This window comes from Jatropha curcas, chromosome 4 (assembly GCF_041381405.1).
Source record: "Jatropha curcas cultivar XTBG-Jc1 chromosome 4, XTBG_Jcur_1.0, whole genome shotgun sequence".
NCBI classification, from domain to species: domain Eukaryota; kingdom Viridiplantae; phylum Streptophyta; class Magnoliopsida; order Malpighiales; family Euphorbiaceae; genus Jatropha; species Jatropha curcas.
The window spans coordinates 26,572,976-26,595,642 of record NC_143154.1 but is presented as its reverse complement, the minus strand read 5'-3'; the positions used below and the strand labels follow the sequence as shown (position 1 = coordinate 26,595,642).

Here is a 22,667-nt window from a genome sequence, read left to right as displayed (position 1 = left end):
ACTCAGGCGCGCCTCCATCAGCCTTGCTCCCACGTTGCTGCGCCTGAAAACCTCTACCGGCTGAAGAGAAATTCACGTTGCTTCGACTGCGCCCTTGATTATTGTTGTAAGAAGAAGTGCTGTAAAATGCCAGGTGCGTCGGCTGGGAAGCACTGAACCACATTCACCGTTGATCAAGATTCTGGAGTTGCGAGATCATCTCCGTATACGATGGTCTAGGTGGCTTCAACATAGTTGTGGTGAAAGTTTCATAATCTGGCCCAAGACTAGTTAGAAGACAGTAGACCTTCTCCTGATCAGCCATTGGCTTACCGATTGCAGCCAAATTATCACATAATGACTTGAATTTCCGAATATGATCGCCAATTGAGACATTGTCATCCTTACGTAGATACGTAAGTTGCTGCCTCAAAGTAAATTCACATTCTTGTGAATATTTGGCATAGGCTTCCTTGAGTGCCTCCCAAACTGCATAAGCAGTATCGAGACCTATGACTAACCCCAAGGACTCTTCAGAGAGCATTCCAACAATCCACCCTCGAAGTAGCCTGTCAGATTTTTGCCAAGCTTGGTTTTGTTTTGTTTCCTCAGAATTGGTTGTTCCAACGACAGCAGTTGGGGGTTTGGTGGTTAAATGATCATAAAGTTCTTGGCTTTCAGCTAAACCAATGACCTGCTCCCTCCATAACAGGTAATTAGTTTGCGAAAGCTTCAAGGTAACAAAGTTGCTTACGTTTAGGGAAGAGGTAGCCATGATGAGAGTGCGAAAACAGAAGCACAAAGGCTCTGATACCAAGATGAAAAACAAAATTTGGAGAGAAAAAAATGAACGAAAAACGTTATAATTATTATTGAATGTTCTGCGTATTTTTCTTGACATCATACAGAAGCAATTGTCTATTTAAACTAATATTCTGCTAAGAATTAAGCTATTCTAAGACTCCTATTACAACACATATTCTTTAATTATTAAACCTTATCACTCCTATAAATCAGCCTTATCCCTCCATTATTTACTCAAATCGGCTGCCTTGGGGATTTCTAGAATAATCTACCTTATCGCTCCTTAATATTCTATTAAAATATTATTCATTTTGAATTTCTGATAACATATTCATTTAATAAATTTTATTAAATGATAATCTAAAATAAAATGGGAGATTCAAATTTCATGGATACAGATTTTTTTTGGTATATTATAAAATTCTTTTTCTGATGTGAGAAAAAGAAGTAATTCTCTCAATAAATGGTTCAATTCACCTTTTACTTTTCAGTAAGAGAGACTTTTCAGTAAGAGATAGAAAGACCAAATCTTGAAAATGAAATTTCCTCTACGCAATATTTTGATTTATCCGACGGTCTACTACTGAATCTCTGGCTATGTCTTGCATTGACTTGGAGTCAATTTCGTAAGTCTATTTTCCTGGCTTGCTATAATTATTAATTTATTATAATAGCCATACAATTGCTTGGAAAAATCTATGGAGTCAAGTAGTAATTAAGTCTTTGGCTTTATATATTTTTTTAACATATACTGCAAATAATTATGTTATTAGAATTTAAATTTGGCTTGCTGAATTAATATCAGATGCAGGAATAACACGGCCAGTAGCAGCTGATCCCAAAAAACCACCGTTTCAATGCGGCCCTGGGAAGAGATACTGTCTGCCCTCTCCCAAAAAAAGAGACCCACCTTGTGGCCCTTCCGGTTGTTCTCATGTTACGAACCGTTGAATATATATATATATATATATATATATATATATATAATATGATGAATAAATAAAAACGAGTGTTATGAACTTGGCAACTATATATATGTCAAGACTTTTATATTTACTGAGGTGTTATCCTAGAATTTTCCCTCTTTTTATATGCAGTATTTTTATTTTGACCGGTGTTGGACGTTGTTTAGGTATTTATAATTTTATTTTTACATACATAATTTTTTATCTACGATATAATATAATATGATATGATCAACTGTTTATATTATTAAAGTATGTGAGAGTATACTAATATTTTAAACTAATTGGATAATTCAAATTGGAGTGAGATTTAATGGTTTAAAATGAAAAATCAAACTATTTTGATTTGCACAATTATTCTTAAACCTTGAATGAAATAATAGTACTCGAAATAAAAGTTAATATTTGTTACCCACTCCGTTGAATACTCGTCCAAACTTAATATATAAATGAGGCGGGGTAAAATTTAATATATTTAAAAAAGAAGTGGATATTAATTAAATAAAAATTATATATGACATGCTCATGATCTGCTCCATTTTATTTAAAAGCATTAAGCCAATATTTTTCTATTTCTATTTTTATTTTTTTATGAAATTTATTTAAACACGATCTGTTCATTACCCGTCGACTCTAACTAAAATTGGCGGTGGGACAAAAATGTATTTAATTTTGCATGTCGGGTAGAGGTATTAGAAAACCCGCCTCATACCTTATCCATTATCATTCTTTACTCTTATATAAGATAAACTCTTAATGTGATATTTGTCATTTGTTGATTCAAAAGATTTGAACGAGTGATAATAATCTAAAATAAGAAGAGAAATTCAGATCTCACTAATATAGAAATTAAAAAAAAAAAATCTGTGAAGATAAATTATTTTTCTGGTATGAGAAAAAAAGTATACTTCTCACAACAAAATGGTTCAATTTTCAAATGACGCAGTCAACCCTTGTCTCTTTTCCAAAACAAAGAACGAACAAATTTTGGAAAAAAGAAATTTCTCGCCCAGAATCTGTTGGTGGGGTACTTTAAATAATGACTAATGCATAATAACCATAGGACTTATTTTGTTATATTAAATTTAGCCAAATGCATAAATTCACTTTGCACTTTATATAAAAATATTTTACGGTATTTTCAATTTTTATTTTGATCATTGAAAATTTTAATTTATAAAATTATATAATTAAATACTTTAATTTGAATATTTTTTATATTAAATATTCTAACTTGTAAAATTAAATCGGTTGAACACTTATTAAATAATTAAAAAATGTAAAAAATTGTTGTTCTAAAAATTATAGTAACTAAAATATAAAATCAATGCTTTTACATAGAAAAGTCAAAAGTAAAAAAAAATATCCTTATTAATATGAAAAACGTGCAATATTATCAAAATTTATAATTGGATTATTTGTGCGGAGAATAAAAGACTATGAATGTTTTTTTTTTTTTTTTCTTCAAGGGGATGATGTTACATATATGGTTCATATTTGGACTGCTTTTATTAATTTAATCAATTAAGTTATCCATTCTACGCTTACTATTTTTGAAAAATTATTGTTTTTATTTTTAAAAATACTAAAAACTACATTTTCCTTTTATTAATTATTTTGATTTTTATGCCATATAGTCGCTTTTCTAATATGGCAAGTAATATGTGGCCAATATTACTCTTTTCAATCCAAATCTGTTCCAAAGGAAAAACAAAGGCGAACCTACTGAATACATGTGCAACAGCATTAAGCTCTCGCCTACCATGAACACAAGAAAAAACATGAAAACTTCTAAAAATGGCATCTAATTCCAGTAATCTGGTTCCATATTGATTATCAGTTGGGTATTACATAATTCATATCGATAAATCAAAATGAATTTTTTATTTATTTATTGGAAGACCTAATGAGCGAAATAATTATGAGTTACGTGAAGGTAGTCATCTTCTTAATCATCAAATTGATAATAATTATTAGAATCCAAAGGACTCTAATACATAATTAAGAAGATTAATCAGACCACGTTAAATAACAAAATGAATGTTACATTGTTTTAAAGCTCCAAAATCATATATAGATGAGAATTTTGTTCTTACACATTAACATAAGAAGGAAAAAAACATATTTATTATTTCAATTTAATATAATAAATTATTGAATTTCTTCTCATTTTTTGTTTATTTCCTTCCCTATTCCATTCGACCTCCTAGACATATAAATAGGAATATCTATTTTTATTACTATTCCATTTCATTTGTATTTCAATGGATGATTCTTGATTTGCCTTGACTAACGAGACAAGTTAATTAAGTTCTTTAATTTTTTATTATTTTTCAAAAATATTTTTACCCATACATGAGATATCATAGTCGCATATATTAATTACCGGTAAGTGGTTTCATTTTAAGCAAATATCATTTTGCAGTTCATGGTCTTCGTTTTACCCATACATGCTAATGAGTGGGATAGAAGAGTACTTGAAGGGAGCATTTCATACTGATAACCTGGTTTCCACTGAAGAAACATGTCTCCAATTTCAATACTCTCTATTCTTACTTTTTACTTCCTTCCCCACTCTCCCCCCCCCCCCCCCCTCTTTTCTTCTTGCTAACCTCCTGAAGACAATAGTTAATGGAAGGGTCAAGATCCTTTTGATTATAGGTTGCTGCATTTGATGAATAACACAAATACCAATTATATGCAAGTCAATAATGTTGACAGTGAGATAGAATAAGTATGCCCGATTAGATCCTTTTGATTATAGGTTGCTGCATTTGATGAATATCACAAATACCAATTATATGCAAGTCAATAATGTTGACAGTGAGATAGAATAAGTATGCCCGACTCTCTAAATGAAAAAGCCATAACATTGTATTAGGATAAACGTTTGAGCTGCTGAAAACGTGATTCTTTGATTCTTGTATAGGCTAGTGGCATTCCAAGATCTATAGAATTTGCATTAAACATTAACCCTAATAGGAAGTAATTTACTTTGTCAGTTTAGTTTATGATGATCTCTCAGCTCAATTTCAGCCCCTTTGAAAACAAATTTGTGTGGCTGAAGTCCACTTCTTCCATGTTAAGCTTTTTCAAGAACTTGGCATACATTCCATGTTATCTTGCTTGCTTATTTTTGTTCTATTTTCACCCATGTTAATTATATTTGATGGACATGTACATGCAGAAATTTCCCTCAGGGAACCATCAGTGATATGGTAACAGATGCTTGTCAGGGGATTTCATTTATCTGCAACAACATCTCAGAATATGGAGGTGACCCAAACAGGTAATAGAATATTTTTTCTGATTTTTCCTTGTTCCGTTTACTTAAAACTATGTTTTTAGTTCCTTCATGCTTATTGTGTAGGATTTACCTTACGGGACAGTCAGCCGGTGCACATATTTCTGCTTGTACTCTTGTGGAGCAAGCAATCAGAGAAGCCAAGGGAGAAGAGAGCATCTCCTGGAGTGTTTCCCAGATAAAAGCATATTTTGGTTTATCTGGTGGGCAAGTTACCATCTTCCCCTCTCTCTCTCTCTCTCTCTCTCTGTCTCTCTCCCAAAAAGCAGAAGAGAGCTAGTTTATGCTATTCCAAATTGTAAAATTTGTAGTTAATACCTTTTCAGATCTATGGATTCAGAAATTTCCATTTCCTTTGTTGTATAGAAATTTTTGTATTTTGGATATAGAAAAGCAACAAGCATCTTTCTGATTTTTGATAAATTAATATTTTTATCGGATCTACCTGTTCAAATATTTTTGGAACATCCTCAGACCTAATGAAGGACATCTACCTGTTCTCATGTGCGTTAAATTCATTTCGGAGTGTCATAGTTTTGTTTCTTTTAACGCCCTTTTTGTGGACCCAAGAATATGAAGGCAACTCCTTTAGTTCATTATGCCAGGAACACAGTCTATGATATTCTGTATTTCAAATTTGATGGACCATATCCTTACTAGTAGTCCACTGATAAGGTCTAGAGGGGCTTTCTAGATGTTGGCTTTTCATCAATCTAAAAAAGAAGCTAATCATGTAATCAAGATAAGTCTGGCATTCGACATTGATTTGTTTTTGCAAACTTTTTAATCCACCCATTGATGATTGCAATGTCCTTCATAATTCATGTGGTTCCCTTTTAAACTCTATGCACAGGTACAATTTATTGAAGTTAGTTGATCACTTCAATAATCGGGGCATTTACCGCTCTCTTTTCTTGAGGTACACAGTGGAGATATCTTGCAGCTTGCTAATATTTATATGCTTATTGTATATGTTAATTTCATTCGTACTGTTTGCTGCCTAATATAACCTTTCCGGACATGGCAACTGCATAATGGAAGGGGAAGAATCCTTGCACAAATTTTCTCCTGAAGTTAGAATAAAGGACCCAACCATTAGACATGCTGTTCCACTCCTGCCTCCAATCACCCTTTTTCATGGAACTGCAGATTGTTCTATACCATCAACTTCCAGGTCAGAATTTGATTTCCTTGTTTTCAACATGAATGCCACATCCTTATTCCAAAATGAGGATATATGAAGGATTCATGGCTGAAGTACACAAAAATTGATATAATGTAAATTTATCATTCATAGGATGATGGATGTTTACATAGGGAAAGGGGACCCTGACCGTCCACGGAAGAATAAAAGAGAGCTTTAGATTTTGGGAGAAAGTACTTCTTATTATAAGTGTTGGTTAATATATTTTATAGAAAGCATAAGTGTTGAAAATTATTTATAAAAAATATATTAATGCACAATATATGTAAACTATATGATTTAACATATAACATAGCTAGTAATATCAACATTTGAATTTTAGGTCCATAAAATATTTAATTTAATGATGTAAAATAAATAATTGAAATATAAAAAATTAATGTGAAATTGAGAATTAAATATATATGTAAAGGTGAAGATTAATTTTTTATGTATTTATAAAATTATGTTTTAATACATTAATCATAATCATAAAGGGTGGTAAGTGACTCTCCAGAGGCATTAATCAGATATCCGTGTTCGAGCCCTGAATATAGTCCTTTTAAACATTTTAAAAAGAGCATTTTTTTCCTTTTACGAGTCTAATCTAAATTAATCGGGTCAGTAAACTTCGAACACATGACAATTAAAAAACTAAAAATAAAGGGTGCTAAAGGAGGAAGACGGAGATTCCAAATTTGACCATTAACAACCCCATTGAACACAGAAAAAAGAAAACGCTGTCGCTATCACTCTTCATCATGCCCATAATAGAGTTTTAGAGCCCTCATCAGAAGGGCGGTCACGGTTTCGGAATCGAACTGAAAATTTTCGATTTCGATTTTGATTTGGAACCGAAAAGTTTTGATTTCGGTTTCGGTTTTAGTTCCGGTACGGTGATAAAACCGACGGTTCCGATTGTTTTTTCGGCAAATCGCATAATTTTAAATTTTAAATTTTGAAAACCGGTTTTTAAAATTTAATAAATTTGTAAAAAAATACACCTAAAAAATTAAAAAATACTTCAATTAAATTTATTTTTTTAAGGACTTGAATTTAATTATTTTTTTAAAAAAATTCTTCAACTGAATTTTACAACAAAATTTAAAAAAAAAAAAAACATAAAATTGACAGAATCAAAGCCTCCATTCTTGATTTTCCGGTGCGTGGTAAAACTGGCCCAAGAAAATATGTGGCGGCAGAAGAAAGAGAAAGCGAATGGAACGGATACAAAAGAGTAGTGGGGTGGCACCAACTTGGAGGATTAATTACTTTATATAGGGGAATAGGTAGGGAAGGGTGCCCCTGGAAGAGAGTTGATAAAGGGCACATGCATTTGGGGTTTTTCGGGATTTTAAATTTTTAATGAAGTGTTGTCCTTTGGTTGGGACAGGGTGGCACTGGCTTTGGCGTATTTGGTGCCTTACAGCTGTTGCCAACGGTTTCTTTGGCCTTTCTTATGATAAGAATGGACTCATCCGAAGTCAAACATTTCGTCTTTTGATGTAGACGGACAATTTTATTATTTATATGTGTGTTCTAGAGCCCTCATAAGAATGGAGTCATCCAAAGTCAAACATTTCGTCTTTTGATGTATACGTACAATTTTATTATTTATATGTGTTTTAAATCTATTTAACGTACTTTTTAAACGAATGTAATATCTATAAATTTTAGACTATTAAAAATTTAACCTATTTAATATCTATCTGTCTATATCTATCTATTTATATAATATATAAATGTAAAAATAGAGAGGATTAATGAAATTTTTGATGTCGCTCTTAATAAAATTTTAAATATCCTAAACTAACATTAGTTGTAACCTATTGTTATACGAATGAATATTTAAATGACTGGTTCGACACTCTTCTCCCTTAAGTTAGATCCAGGGTTTGATCCTCATGTATGGAACAAATACTCGTTGAGAGCATTTTATCTCTTTTTGAACTGAATTGGTGTAGTAGGATTTAGTTCTAGTCTAGTAGGCTCGGAATACCTGTGGTTAAGATAAAAAAAAAAGAAAAATTATATTTTATTATTTGATTGGATATAATTTTTAAAAATTATTTTTTAAAATAAATAAATAAATATATAATAATAATAATAATAATAATAATAATAATAAAAGTATACTCTTTTTTTTTTTGTATGGTTGTAGAAAAATTATAAGTTTATTTGGAGAGGATATAACGTTTCTTTTATGTAATTTTTCTATTATTACTTAATTAATTAATTAATTAATTTTTTATTACTTAATTAACTTATTCGATCCTAGCATGATTTGCTTTTTAATTTTTATTTATTGACTTGGCTTTTTTTTTTTCATCAAATTGAAATTTAATTAAATTATAGCATTTTCAGAGTTATTTTTGAAATTTAAATTGGTAATTTTTTTTAATATAATTTATTATAATATGTTGAGTTCTTAAAAGAGATTTATTCTCAATAAAAATTTACTATCTATTATTTTTCTTTTTTGTTAGCTTCCTGATTAAGCATTTTTAATTTTCTTGATATTTTTTCTTTTATATCCTAAATATGTTTGACTTGAAAGAAAATAGTGTTTATGAAATTAAAAAAAACCATAACTATATATTTCTGTGTTTGGTCTTTCTTGGATTTCAAGAGTTTGTGTGTAAGTTCATATATTCCTTTCTCTAATGCACTGGGTAAGTAATACTATCACTATAGTCAAAATGATTACTATTATTAATTCAAATCATCTTCTCATTTCTTTTCTTTTACCTACCATTAGAAAATAATTTATCATTATTTTTCATTATAGCTGTATATAGATATTGATTTGAGATTGAGGATAAATGTTGGGAATTGAGTGGTAACTTGATTTTCTTTTTAAGTACATATCAGAGTTTTAAGAATCTGTATTTATAAACTAGAGACTGAAGGATTATGCATAAAGATTGTATTGAATTTTATTTTTAGACCACTTCATCATATAAAAATACAATTAAGTACATAAAAAATAACATTGCAAGTATCTTATACGGCAAAGTCTACTACAAATTAACCAATTATATTTATTTTAATCTAAAAAATTTATGTTTTCATATTATATAGATAAAAAATTAAAAGAGTATAAAAAATGAAAATATAACGAGCATTGTCAACGTGCAACATACGTCATAAAAAAGACTAGTACTATATATTAAAGTAAGAATGAGGGGGGAATAATGAGATTGCCGATATTGTCATTGTAGAATTTAAGATATCCTAAAATAACCTTGGCCTTAGCCAATTAAAAAATTTAATCTAAAAATATATATAATACTTCTATAATTTGATTGGATGTTTTTTTGATTTTTTAATAGATAATATATATAAATATTTAAGCGTTTCAAAATTTTAAATTTTTACCATTATTATCTTATTATGTCTAACTATATTTTATTTCCTTATATTATTATGTAAATTATTAATAATAATTTAATATTTTTTAAAAATTTATTATTATTTATAATTTATAATTTAGTTTCAGCATTATTATTTTAAATAATATATGTGAATATGAGGCATTTGAAAACTTTACATTTTTTGAATTTATTTTAAAATAAATATATCTAGATGATTGAAATTTTGATTTAAAAAGGATATGATTAAATTTTTTTTAAATTATAAATTGCACTATAATTCGATTGACCAAAAATTAAGATAAAAGATTATTATTTTTAAACATCTCGAATTTTATTAGTTATATGGATGTCTTACATATTCAAATCCTTTATTTATTAAAGAATAATATTTAATAATTTTTTAAATGCTTTCCTGATTTTAATTGGCTAAAAAATAAAAATAAAAATGGAAATTTATAAATATTTAATTTAATTTATTAGATTGGTTTCTTATTCTATTGTTAAATAATATTTATTTACTACAAGAGATTATAATGAAAGTTATTAACAAAAAATGTAAATTAATTATAAAACTTATAATAGAAGCTAAACGATGATTTTTTATAAATAATTTGGTTTTTCTTTTAAAAAGAAAATGAAAGCAACTAATGTATAATAAAATTGTATGAATCAGTACATTGATATACAACCAAAATATTTATTGTATCGATAAAGTATATTGTATTTTAATCACTCAATCTAAATAAGAATTTATACTTTAATATTATATAAATAAATAATTAAACGAGTATAAATAATAAGCATATAACGAGAATAATCAACGTGTAATGCACATTATAAAAAAGACTAGTCATATTTAAATGGGTACATATATCAATAGTCAGTAGTGGATACTAAAAATTTAAATTGGTATCTTTGTCGAAAAAATCCCAAGGAGTAATTTTACTGGTTAAACCATTCTAATCTTGTTTATAAGAGAAAATTAGTACGATCCCTGTATTTATCCCTGATTTTTTTAAAATATGCTAGTTTATATTTATGTTTTGCTTCTGATACATTATTAAGTCATTTTGTCTAATATTTGCATTTTTATTAAGCCAGCAAGAAAACACAGATGTCAAATAAGAGATACTAAAATATTATATCAGAAAAATTATAGCGCAGTCCCTATAATTTGAAAAATATAACTAGTTCGTCCCTTTGTTTTTTAAAAATAAAAAGAGTATTTTCGTCATTTCATAAAATACTTAACAGAAAAGATGCAAAATTTAAAAGGAAGAACCTTGTAAGCCAATGAAAGTAAATTATAAAAAAAATTTAATATATATTTTTTAAAAGATAGAAACGAACTAGTTGTATTTCACAAACCATTATCATTTTCCCTTTTTATAATTATTCAAACTCGTAATAAAAGTTCAGAGCACGTACCAAAAAAAAAAAAAAAAAAAGAAATCTAACGAAATAAAAATTAATTCCTCAAAATGTAATTCACTATTCTTGATGGAGATATTGGCATGTAGCTTTTTTGTCATTCAGCTTTTTCGCTGCGTTCAATTTTGAAAGATTAGTCTGCAATTAATCTTTTGGACAGACACTAAATTTTCTAATGATTATCAGTAACTTTTTTTTTTTTCAATTAATGCTTATCAAGAAAATTAAGAATAATTACTGTTTATGTAGCTATAAATAACGCAATAAAGTAGACATCAAAGAGCCAAAAAAGTTTAAACCATACCTAAAAAATGAAGGCTTTTATCATAATGTGCATTATCTTGGCAAGTGCTCTCTTCTCTCCCTTTCTCATCACAGCAAGAGAATTAACAGAGGATGGTGAGTTTTGAATTTGTGACTGTAATAATATTTTTAACATCACATAGCTTATGCTAACACGTATGTACGTATGTATGGATGTGATTTTTTTGGCAGGAAAAGGCAGTGTTACCCTTCCAGTTCCAAAACCCAAAGGCAAGCCAATTGAATGCAGTGGCAAATATTGCTTCCCTTTAAAGCCCCCACACATTGAAAAGCCTTGCACTAAGCCTCTGCCCCAATGCAATTAATTATCTATCTATCTATCTATATATATGTGAAATAAATATGTATTTCTCAATAAATTGTTGAGAGGATATCTTTGAACCTAAGCCAAGTCTAATAGGGGATTTCTTTGGCTTTGCAAAATCCTTATTACATGTAATCGCATCTTAAAATAGTATATAATAACTCTTAATTCAAGGCAACCATGTTTTCGGAGTAAATATTGTTAAATTCCAATTAATATTAAAATTCACAAATCTTATTACATGCGTTTGCAGTTATTTGTTTATTTAAAAAATATAGAAATTTCGTTAAAAATAAAAGAGTAAATCAATCTGAAAAAGATAATCAGTAGATGATAAAATTTCATCTATCCAAAAGAGCTCTTTATGAATAGAAGAGAGAAGTTCTTTAATTAATGTACGAGAGAGCTCTTTACCAACTCGATAGTGAATTCTCAAAGGATTAATAATCTATTTCCAATCTCAGAATAAGGGATTTCATATTTCTATAGCAAGTTAATCAAAGACAATATTGCATGCCATTAGCAGTTTTTACTTTTTATTTATTTATTTCCCCTTAACATATTTGTTTATTTCTTCTTTATTTATTCCTCCTATAAGTTGAAAGTACCCCTTCAGGCGTTCATGTCTTCAACGTTGTTTCTCCAGGTTCAGGGGATTGGTTACTTCTCGATGTTCGTGAGGTAACAAATTCTAAGTTATGTTCTTATGGAATTTATTCTCTCGCTTTTGTAATAATTGATATATATATATATATATATATATATATATATATATATATATATATATATATATTTTTTTTTTTTTGTAGTTTCAAATTTACATGTTGTAATCAAAGTTGATGTGGATTAATAGTAAGTCATTCATTTTAATTAATAGAAAAAAAAAAAAATGGATGTGCCTTTCGAGAGACAAAACCAAAAACTAATAAATTCTTTGCACAGACAAGTTGAAGTGGCAAAAATTGCTGTCTCAAAGGACTTGTCAAAAGTAGTAGCAAAGTCAAGAAATGGATAACAAAAGGTGCCATTATTTGTTGGAGCAGTTGATGACTTGATGTTGCTAAGTTTCCAAAAGTCCCAATTCATAATTGAATCTGAATTTTGATTTAAAAATTTTATGTCACTCTAAATTTTTAAAATGACTTATGATATTTAAATTTCAATTTTTTGTAATAATTTTATAATTTTTCATACTAGCAATAATAATTTTTAAGATTTTTAGTTTTTATATAGATTTGATATGTGATTCACACAGATTTTAAAACGATAATTTTCATATTTTCAACTAATAAACAAGTGTTTAATCAACTTAATTTTACAAGTTGAACTGGTCAATGGGTCAAAATAGAAATTAAGGATACTATAAAATTTTTCATAAAAAGTACATAAATAAATTTTTACACTGTGCCGTTTTCAAAATGAAATTAAATTTATATTTCATTGTGATGATTGTTTTCATACACACCCATAATTTCTACAACAAAGTAAAAATTTCTTTATATAAAAATTTTCATTTGGTTCTAATGTTGTGACTTCCTAAAAAATTTATGAAATTTAATTATTAAATTTCATATATGTTATAATTATTTATATTTATATAATGATGCCTGGTGGACATGGCTAAGGTGATAACCTATTTAACTTGTAATTTTTATTTTTCACATATCAGATTATTGATAGATTTGCGATGTAAGTGTAATAATATATTTAGAATTGTTCATATCTTATAACAAAAATATTTCATAGCAAAAAAATTTATATTGATAATAAAGAATTGAATTATAATCCATTTAAAAAAAAGAAAACAATTGAATTATCATGGACAATTGGACATACAAGAAACATATACAATTTAGAAAATTTTAAAGAAAAATCTTTTTTTTAATTCTATGCATATTTGAAATTATCTTAATAATATTTCAATTTTATCAAATTACTAATATTTTTTTTGAAGTATTAAAATTTTGATCTTTTGACCGTTAGATATGCAAGTGTTAGCTACCTTTCCCACCAAAACTATGTTTGAGAGGATGGAAAATGGGTGAAAATTTTACTTAATAGGCATTACAATCAAAATGTATTTTATCCTTTTGATGTACCAAGTCTATATTACAAACCAAATGCATTTTCAACCTATTTTCCTTTCTCCTATTTTTTATCCTCTCTGAAAAGAATATAAATATCTTTAGCATTTCTTGCTCTATTATTGATAATATGTGGATGGAATTATGTTCGTACTGTTCAAATATCAAAAGAATATATATATATATATATATATATATATATATATATATATATATATATATATATATTCGAAATACAATTATAAACCTAATTTCGAAATACATGGATCTCAATTTGGTTAACCTTGTTAAGAATTAATCTCAAATAATTCCACAATAATAACCTAGATCGTGCAAACCACTAGATTCAACAAAATAGATTGAATAAGAAAAGGTTGCGTACCTGACATCGTTGTTCGTCGATCTTGATGTATAGAATTAGGTTTACAGCCTTCCAGAGAATTGAAGAATCGATTTAGCGGAAGCAATACGAAAGGAACGTAAAACTGAATTATATTCAACTTCTCTGAGGACCACGACCTTTATATACCTGTAGGGTTAGTACAATTCCTATTTCGATCCTTTAACGAAATAGGAATTATATAATGGTCTCTACACTTAATATCTATAATTAGTTGATACCTCAATAGTCAATTATTCACAATCAAGACCACATTTAAAATTGACTTTACAATTGGACTGCTGTACATATTTAATTTTACATATTAAGCCCACAATAGAAAATTAAATCTAACAATCTCCCACTTGGGCGAACATATGTTAAATAAAATACATACACCAAAATGAGCTCAACAAACGCAGTCATACAAGGTATCCAAAAACAATCTCGTCCATTAGTTATATTGATAAAGAGCTGAAGAAACATTCGCCATATATCTCATGACTAAGTTCATCATCAACTACATTACCAATATCCCTAAATGACATAGATTCATTATAGAAGTGTAGCATGAAAACTACATGTAATGTGATCATCATGTCTGTTTCCAACTGGTCACCAACAAAAGTGAGATCAAGCAAAACAATAATAATAATACAGAGTGTAACCATCAACCAAAATGAGTACTCAACAAAATTTCATAATAAAACATATCCAAAACAAAATAGAGCATTCAAAAATATAATGTATACATAAAGAGCAAACTCCCACTAAAACTAGACAGTCTCAAACAAAACGATACCCATATGAGCGGTGTGCTCATGGAAAAGTTTCGGTATCACTGCCTTTGTAAGCGGATCCGCAATCATAGAGTTTGTTCCAATATGCTCTAAGGATATCTGTCCACTCTATACCCTCTCCTTCACAGCCAAGAACTTAATCTCAATGTGTTTTGATCGAGAAGAGCTCCTGTTGTTGTTGGAGAATAAAACGGCTGACCTGTTGTCACAATACAACTTCAGTGGTCTTTCTATTCCACCTACTACACGTAGCCCAGTGACAAGGTTTCTCAGCCAAATAGCTTGATTGGATGCCTCATAAGATGCTACAAATTCAGCTTCCATGGTGGAGGTTGCTACTAGAGTTTGTTTCACACTCTTCCAAGAAATAGCACCACCAGCCAATAGAAAAATATAGCCAGATGTGGATTTTCTACTGTCTTGGCATCCAGCGAAATCAGAATCAGTATACCCAATGATCTCAAGCTGATCTGATCTCCTATATGTGAGCATATGTCCCTTAGTCCTCTGAAGATATCTCATGACTCTTTTGGCTGCTTTCCAATGATCCATTCCTGGATTGCTGAGATATCTACCTAACATGCCAACTATAAAAGAAATGTCTGGATGAGTACAAACTTGAACATACATAAGACTTCCTACAGCTGACGCATAAGGAACCTTTTGCATTTCCTGAATTTCAAGTTCACTCTTTGGACATTGTTGATTACTAAATTTATCACCTTTTGCAATAGGGGTATCCAATGGTCTAGAATTCTGCATACTAAATCTCTTGAGCACTTTATCAATATAGCTCTTTTGTGATAATCCAAGAATACCTCGAGAACGGTCTCGATGTATCTGAATCCCTAAAACAAAAGAAGCTTCACCTAAATCTTTCATCTCAAAATGCTTTGAAAGAAAAACTTTGGTTTCATGCAGCAAGACTTTACAATTAGTAGCAAGAAGTATGTCATCCACATATAAGACCAAAAAGATAAACCTACTCCCACTGAACTTATGGTACACACAATTTTCAACAGCATTTGCCTCAAAGTCAAACGAGACAATTACTTGGTTGAACTTAAAGTACCATTGACGAGAAGCTTGCTTGAGTCCATAAATAGATTTCTTTAATTTGCATACCAGATGTTTTGGATCTCCAATTACAAAATTTTCTGGTTGCACCATATATATTGTTTCATCAATGTCGCCATTGAGAAACGCAGTCTTAACATCCATTTGATGAAGCTCAAGATCAAGATTTGCAACTAAGGCCATGATTGTCCTAAAAGAATCCTTCGAAGAAACTGGAGAGAAGGTTTCTTTATAGTCAATCCCTTCCTTTTGAGTAAAGCCTTTTGCTACAAAACGTGCTTTATATCTTTCCACATTACCTTGAGAATCCCTTTTGGTTTTAAATATCCATTTGCAACCAATGGGTTTCTTTCCTTCAGGTAATTGAACAAGATCCCAAACTTGATTGTCTTGCATAGACTTATACTCTTCGTTCATTGCCTCAATCCACTTATGGGAGTCAGAACTCTGCATGGCATGATAGAAACTAACTGGATCATCATCTATCATGTCTACAGTATCCTCATGTTCCTGAAGAAACACTATATAATCATCTAGAATAGCACTTCTTCTCTCCCTAGTAGATCTCCTCAAAGGCATTTGAACAGGCTCTAATTCTTGAGGTTGTTGAATTTGTTCTTGAGGAAGAATAACATTGTCTTGAATTGGATCTTGAATAGCTACAGGAGCAACTGGAGTCTGTACGCTATCAGAAACAACAAAAGGAATGAGAACCGAATCATCCTTACTTGGTTCCTCTTCAAAGACAATGTTTCTTTCTTTATTTCTCCCTCCAAAATCAACATCCTCAAAAAATGTTGCAATTCTCGTTTCAAAAAAAGTTCTGGAAGTAGGATTATAAAACTTGTAACCCCTAGACCGCTCAGAATATCCAACAAAGTAGCTGCTGATAGTTTTGGAGTCCAGTTTTGTTTCATTCGGCTTGTAAGGCCTTGCTTCAGCTGGACATCCCCAAACATGAAGATGCTTTAGACTAGGCTTACGTCCAGTCCAAAGTTCATAAGGTGTTTTAGCAACTACTTTAGATGGAATCCTATTGAGAAGATAAGCTGATGTCTTTAACGCTTCACCCCACAGAGACTCTGGTAAAGTAGAATGACTAATCATACTCCTTACCATATCCATAAGAGTCCTATTACGTCTCTCAGATACACCATTCATGTTGGGTGTACCAGGCATTGTATATTGAGGGACAATTCCACATTCCTGTAGGAAGAGCGCAAAAGGTCCTGGACGTTGTTCGCCTGAACCGTCATATTTACCATAATATTCACCACCACGGTCAGATCGAACAGATTTAATCTTCTTTCCTAGTTGATTTTCAACTTCGGCTTTATAAGATTTGAACACGTCCAAAGACTCAGATTTTTCATGAATGAGATATAAGTAACCATAACGAGAATAGTCATCAATGAATGATATAAAATATCTTTGGCCATTTCTAGCTGCAATATGGAATGGACCGCAAATATCTGTATGAATCAGTTCTAAAACATTGGATGACCGAATGGCACCTAGTCTCTTTTGTTTAGTTTGTTTTCCTTTAATACACTCAATACAAGAATCCAAACCTGTGTAATCAAGTGTATCTAAGATACCATCAGAAACAAGACGCTCAATTCTTGATTTGGATACATGACCCAAACGTCTATGCCAAAGTACAGCTGAGTTATCAATATTCAACTTTCTTTTGGTACCTCTTGTAGTAACATGCAGGGATTCATGATAACTAGTATCAATGTCTAACATATATAGATTATCACATTCATTCAAGCAACCAGTACACAAAACTTTTGAATTCATAGATAAAGTAAATACACTGTCTCCAAAAGAACAATGAAAACCAGATTCGTCCAAAAAGGAAATAGAAATCAAATTCCTTCTAAAAGAGGGAATAACAAAAGTATCTATAAGATCCAAAAAATAGCCAGTACTTAAACATAATCTAAAATGTCCAATTGCCTCTACTTCAACCAGATCGCCATTTCCCACATAGACGTATCTTTCACCGTCAGTTGGCTTTCTGTGGTTGAGGCAGCCCCCTCTTTGCAAGCCAAATAGCAAATTTAGGACAGTCCTTTCTCAAGTGATCCGTCTTTCCACAAAAGAAGCATTTTGGCACATAAGGCTTCTTTTGTACTGGATCTACAGCAGTAGCAGCAGCAGGTTTCTCAATAGCCTTTTCAACAGTCTTTGCAAAAGGCCTCTTTCTTTTCTTGTTCTTGCCCTTCCCAGCTGAAGAAACAAAATGAGCACTCTCTCTTTTGTTAGAATTCATCTTTTCCTCCTCATCAACACAATGAGAAATGAGCTCATTAAGAGTCCATTTATTCGGCTGACAATTATAAGAAGTCCTAATTTGTCCATACTGAAAAGGAAGAGAATTCATAACCATATGGACTAAAAGGTCATCTGGTAAAGCCATACCCAGCGCCTTCAGTCTCTTTGAAATCTGAGACATGCTAAGAATATGCTCCCGAACACCACCATTGCCAGCAAACTTCATGGAGGTTAATTTTCCTAAAAGTGTTCCCACTTCGGCTTTGTCATTCTTGACATAAGCCCTCTCCAGCTCGGCAAGATAGTTTTGAGCATTGTTCTTTTCAGCTGAGACAGAGTCTCGAACATGTTCTGGGACTCCTTTCTGCATGATCATCAGACCTAAGCGATTAGAACGCTCCCACTTCTCATACTGAAACCTTTGAACATCAGTGCTCGTATCAATAAGAGGAGCAGGTTCGTCCATCCTGAATGCAAGATCCAAATCCATACAGCCCAGAAAGATCATAATGTCTGACTTCCAAGACTCAAAATTTGATCCCTCAAGTTTAGGGACACAATCAGGATTAAATGACATGTTAGCTGACATCAGAGAAAATAAACAAATAGACAAGTATAAGCTCACAATCCACAAATGAAACAATTCACATAAGTAGAGATCAAAAAATGGAAATAAGATACAGACACAACATTAACATTCTCATCTTTGGATGTAAAACATTAACTTGTAATAAGTATCTCAACGCAGCAATCAAATATTGATAACATAGTCCTGACAAATAATAAATCTTCCTTTGGGCCGATATATTATTGTCATGGAAAATAATCAAACAATTATCACATACTTATTGCCAAACATGTATTCAAAACTTAGCCAGATAGTAACCTTCCTTTGGGCCGATTAACTATCCGCAACGAATTCTAATACACCTGTCTAATATTCTAAAATAAATCAATTCAAGCAATAGAGGTCACTTTGGTGACTTATTGATCAAATCAATTTATTTTAACAAATATCAAACACAATAGGGACTTAATCACTCCAAAATTTAATCTCAAGTCGACAAATCAAATCATTTAATTGTTATTAAAACAAAACAATTGCAATTAAATGAATTGATTGTCTAAATATTCAATAATCTAAAATTATTTAGCCCAAAAAAAAAAAAAAAAAATATATATATATAATCTAGTCTTTAAGTCACTAAATTAGAGACTAAGTTATAAAATTGGACTAAATAAATTTGAATAAATAAAGTTCAGGGGTCTAATTTAATTAAATATATGTTTATGGGTCTATACGAAAAAAAATAGAAAATTAGGGGGCCTAATCTGAAGTTACAGAAATTAGGGGCCTAATCTGAAGTTACAGAAAATTAGGGGCCTAATCTGAAGTTACAGAAAAATTAGGAGCCTAATCTAAAGTTACAGAAATTTAAGGGTCTAATCTGAAGTTATAAAAAAATTAGGGACCTAATACAAAATTTTCCAGGGACCTAACTGTAATTTTCCATCCCTAACCCTAAAAACACAAACCATCAGAGACGGAAACCTCCCTTCCGCCGACTCTCTCCAAAGAAACCAGCCTGTTTCTCTTTTTTTTTTTTTTTTTTTTTTTTTTTTTTAACAAAACCCTCAATCCATAAACAGTAGGGTAAACAAATAAAAAAAAATATACGAAAATCAATCTAAAATCTAGCAATTATGCACAAGGCTCTGATACCACTTGTTAAGGATTAATCTCAAATAATTCCACAATAATAACCTAGATCGTGCAAACCACTAGATTCAACAAACTAGATTGAATAAGAAAAGGTTGCGTACCTGACATCGTTGTTCGTCGATCTTGATGTATAGAATTAGGTTTGCAGCCTTTTAGAGAATTGAAGAATCGATTTAGCGGAAGCAATACGAAAGGAACATAAAACTGAATCGTATTCAACCCCTCTGGGGACCACGACCTTTATATACCTGTAGGGTTAGTACAATTCCTATTTCGGTCCTTTAACGAAATAGGAATTATATAATGGTCTCTACACTTAATATCTATAATTAGTTGATACCTCAATAGTCAATTATTCACAATCAAGACCACATTTAAAATTGACTTTACAATTGGACTGCTGTACATATTTAATTTTACATATTAAGCCCACAATAGAAAATTAAATCCAACAAACCTGTCGGTTCGACATGAACCTGCTTAATCTGCAGATGATTAACATTAACATAAACACGACTCATTTAGTAATCATATTAAATATTTAAACATGAATAAAGCATGAAAATTAAAACAATGATACATATAGTATACATGTAATTTCTTTAATTAAATGGATCGTATATGGAGAAAAATAATCCAACTACATGTGCCATAATTTGATAACGAAATCAAATAATTCAGTGATCCATTTTTCTTTTTCTAGTGGAAATTCAGTGATGCATGGTTTTGGGATTATGTCGTATATTGTATCTTCTAGCTATAAATCTTTATCATTTAATTATTATTATTGACATCTTCATTTTGTGGATGAAATTGTCGCACTTGCAATTCAAATTTGACGACTTCTGAAAATTGACATGCGTGGCTGCTTTTATTGCTGCTATTATTATTTTGAATTACAATCTCGGTAAATTACCCATATATATATATATATATATATATATATTAAAATTTAACTGAAATCAAGAAAAAAAAGTTTAGATTTTTAGCCGTGTTTCTCTAACTCTCTCTTTTTTTTTTTGTTTTTCTAAATACAATCGTCAGTGATTTCTTTTTGTTTCTCTCTCGTTGTTCTTTATTTTATTTTGTTTTCTTTCTAATAATTTTTAAAAGTTGAATTTAGTCACTCGGATATGTAATAGTTAATAGATCTTGAGTGGTTTTGGTATTCTCTTAGACGAGTTATTAATTTCTCTTCTTTTATGGGGTTGTTTTTCATTATTGAAGAATTTTTTTATATATCTTTTATTTCTCTCATAGTTCGAAATACAAGATGGATTGTTGGTTGCTTGTAGTTGAAAACTTTGTATCTTCAAGTCAGGTAAGTTTCTTTTAACTTATCAATGAAACATGATAGTGTGGTCTATTCCTACATTAAAATTTGGTATAATAAACTCTTCTATGGGTGAAAGTTGTAATAAATTTTCAAAAAAAAAAAAAAAAAAAACAATGTTGGGACAATATTATGAAAGGTTTCTTTTGTCAACTATTTGAGAATAGTTTTTATCCGGGATATTGACCTTTTCAACTTGAATAAAAAAAATTATATGGACTATTATAAACTCGAATAAAAAAATTAATAAATTTTAATTGAATAAAAAAAATTAAATCTAATATTATAAACTAGGTATATCATTATCGCTTCATACTGGTCTACGTCAACTAGGGAGAGGTGTTTTAGTCTTTTAATCTTCAATTAACGGAAAAAAACTAACTTTTCGAACGGAAAGACCTTTCAATTAGACGGAGTTAAACCTGAGGGATTAGTTAGATATTTGCGCAAAACTTGAGATTAGTTAGATAATTATGTAAAACCTGAGGGACTAGATAATAATTTTTCCTTATGGTCCACGTAAGCTAGGGAGGGGTGTTTTAGTCTTTTAGTCTATAATTAGCGGAAAAAAATCAACTTTTCGGACGGAAGGACCTTTTAATTAGACGGAGTTAAACCTGAGGGACTAGTTAAATATTTGCGCAAAACTTGGGATTAGTTGGATAATTATGTAAAAACGGAGGGACTAAATAATAATTTTCCCAAAATCAAATGACAATAATAAAAAAAAATTTAGGAGTTGGGACAAATTCAACATGCATTTATGAAATGGTAGGCCTTTCTGCCATTAAGTCTAACAATAGTTTTTATTAAATCTATTTCATTAATTTTGACACTTTTTAATACTATATCTTTTTTGACACTTTTTAATACTATATCTGTTTCATAATACCTGTCACATTTGGAATTTCATGTTTCTTAAGAAAATAATTGAATTTATCTAAGTTACAATAAATTATTGAGTAAATTGACTATAATATTCTTAATTTAATACTAATTCTCTAAGAAAACCATTAAATTGAAATAATAATTATTGGTCATATACAAAGGGTAAACATGGAAACATTTATTACTCCTTGAAACCACAAATATGAAAAGTATTTTGGAACAAGCTATTTTCTCAAATGTGACAAATACTATGGAATAGAGGTCGTATTTTTTTTTTCCATTTAGATAACACTTTTAGAAAATTAAAACAGTATTAATTATTTTATTTCTACTTTACTATTTCCTCCATTTTAAAATATAAATCGTTTTTGAGTGATTATTTTATCCCAAAACATAAGTCGATTTGAGTATTTTAAAGAGTAATAGATGATGTTT

General features: G+C 30.0%; 1 long non-coding RNA gene and 1 other non-coding gene across 3 annotated transcripts; both read left to right on the top strand.

The window, feature by feature from the left end:
* Positions 1 to 4,149: 4,149 nt before the first annotated feature.
* LOC110010833 (uncharacterized) lies at positions 4,150 to 6,606 on the top strand. 2 transcript variants are annotated; one of them, XR_016320391.1, is made up of 5 exons: positions 4,150 to 4,585; positions 4,936 to 5,037; positions 5,119 to 5,971; positions 6,094 to 6,226; positions 6,350 to 6,601. It is a non-coding gene; the product is annotated as an uncharacterized LOC110010833 (transcript). The 2 variants fall into 2 exon arrangements; XR_016320390.1 differs by having other exon boundaries at positions 6,094 to 6,606.
* Positions 6,607 to 11,308: 4,702 nt separating this feature from the next.
* Positions 11,309 to 11,846, top strand: LOC149497091 (uncharacterized). Its single transcript, XR_016320424.1, has 2 exons — positions 11,309 to 11,439; positions 11,536 to 11,846. It is a non-coding gene; the product is annotated as an uncharacterized LOC149497091 (long non-coding RNA).
* Positions 11,847 to 22,667: the final 10,821 nt, after the last annotated feature.